At 42.7% G+C, this 295-nt stretch overlaps 1 protein-coding gene across 1 annotated transcript in view; it reads right to left on the reverse strand.

Annotated features, from left to right (window-relative positions):
* LOC118415706 (retinol dehydrogenase 13-like) overlaps positions 1-295 on the reverse strand; it is a 4,390-nt gene that overhangs the window by 1,013 nt on the left and 3,082 nt on the right. The window lies entirely within an intron of this gene.

Here is a 295-nt window from a genome sequence, read left to right on the forward strand (position 1 = left end):
CACTCCGGTCCCTGTCAAGCCATAAGTCAAAAAGGAAAACCAAATCGTACACAGATATAAGTGTCATCATTCAATAGAGAATAACAGGAATAATCATTTATAATGGGGGGGGGGGGGGGGGGGGGGGGGGTTTTTGGGCCCCCCCCTTTTAAAGCCCATAAACTTTTGAAAAAAGGGCCCAAAGGGCCCCCAAAATTTCCCGGAATTAAATTTCCCCATTATATTTGGAAAAATTTTTTAACTTTTTAACCGACCCTTTACCAAAAAAAAACGCAATTTTGGCCCCCCCCATTTT

The sequence above is a fragment of the Branchiostoma floridae genome, chromosome 1 (assembly GCF_000003815.2).
Source record: "Branchiostoma floridae strain S238N-H82 chromosome 1, Bfl_VNyyK, whole genome shotgun sequence".
NCBI classification, from domain to species: Eukaryota; Metazoa; Chordata; class Leptocardii; order Amphioxiformes; family Branchiostomatidae; genus Branchiostoma; species Branchiostoma floridae.